We start from the raw sequence: 1,823 nt of genomic DNA, 5'->3' as shown, positions 1-1,823 counted from the left end.
TTAAACACTTTAAGTGTCGAAGATCTTGTTAGTTCTCTCAAAGTTCATGAGTTAAGTCTTAATGAACATGAGTCTGCTAAGAAGAGTAAATCAATAGCCCTTCCATCCAAAGACAATTCATCAAAAGCTCTCAAAGTGATTGAATCTGAAGAAGAAGAACCATCATGTTCAGATTCTGAACCAGATGCTGCTGAGATGGTTATGCTCTCCAACAGACTTCAGTATCTGGCTAAGAAGAATAAGAAGTTTCTGACCAGAAGGAGTAACTCCAGAAGCTCAAGGAAAGAAGATCAGAAGGGATGCTTCAACTGTAAGAAGCCTGAACATTTCATTGCTGATTGTCCTGATCTTCAGAAGGAAAAGTCAAAGGACAAATCAAAGAAGTCACCATTCAGACTAAGCAAATTCAAGAAGCAGATTAAGCAGAGTTTAATGGCAACCTGGGATGATTTAGGAAGTGAATCTGGATCTGATAAAGAGGAAGTTGATGAAGATGCAAAGATAGCTGTTGGGTTGGTAGCAACAGCAACTTCAAAAGCTGGATCAGATTCAGACCCAGAAGATGAAAACGAGGTATATTCCAAAATTTCCAGAACTGAACTTGTTGAGTCACTTAAAGAACTTCTTACACATTTTGAAGTAAGAACCAATGAGTTGAAAGATTTTAAAGAAAAATATGTCGATTTAATCAAACAACAAAAATCAACTCTATTGGATCTGAAAGCTTCTGAAGAGGGACTTAGGGGCTTTGACTTCATTTGTAAGACATATGAAGACAAGCTCAGGTTCTTATGTCAGAAGCTACAAGAAAAGTGTAATGAAAAACCTTTAAGCAACCATGAAATTGCTCTTGAGGATTTTATCATGTCTGGTATTGACAGAAGCAGACTGGCTTCAATGATATACATCATTTACAGAAACAATGGAAGAAGGATTAACTTTTCAGGAGGGAAACCTAATGAAATCAATCTGAAAGCATGTTGTGAATGCATCAAGGAAGGATTGAAAACCTTCTTTGTACCTGAAGTTGTTGATTTGGAAGCTGTTGTTAAATCAGAACCTGAAGCTTCTGGCTCTAAGGCTAAGATTACTTCAAAGCCAAAGAACTCAAAGCCAAAGGCTATGATCAACTCTGATTCCAAGACTTCAAAGATCAGGATTCTAAAGAGATTAGAACCTGTTCCTCAGAGTCTGGTGAAAGCAAAATCTGAGGTTCTTAAGTCTAAGTTTCAGAAGAAGACAGTTACTGCTTCTGAAGTACCAAAACCAAAGGTTGGAAAACCTAAGGTGATGGTTAATCAGAAGCAACTCAACTTACAACACAAGGTACAAGAAGTGAAGAGTAAAACTTCTAGTACTAACCTGAGAGGACCCATAAGACAATGGGTACCTAAATCTGAAAATGTCAATACTGCAGATATGTCTAAGAGCAAAGGTGAAACAAAAATCATGGTACCTGGACAGCGGTTGCTCAAGACATATGACAAGAGAGAAGTCCAGTTTCCTCAGCCTAACAATGAAGGAAGGAGGAAGTGTGAAATTTGGAGGCAACCAGTCTGGCAAGATCATAGGTACAGGAACCATTGGTAAATCCTCTACCTCAATTAATAACGTATGGTTGGTAGATGGTCTTGAACATAACCTTTTGAGCATTAGTCAATTTTGTGACAATGGTTATGATGTGTTATTTGAGAAAGCCAATTGTACTGTAATCAACAAGGAAGACAAATCCATTGTGTTCAAGGGAAAGAGGGTAGAGAATGTTTACAAAATCAATTTTTCTGAACTGGCTGACCAGAAGGTAATTTGTCTTCTGTCAGTGA

Source organism: Medicago sativa, chromosome 7 (assembly GCF_051527215.1).
Source record: "Medicago sativa cultivar Bolivia chromosome 7, Bolivia_mono, whole genome shotgun sequence".
Lineage (NCBI taxonomy): Eukaryota > Viridiplantae > Streptophyta > Magnoliopsida > Fabales > Fabaceae > Medicago > Medicago sativa.
This window is presented reverse-complemented; position numbering follows the sequence as displayed.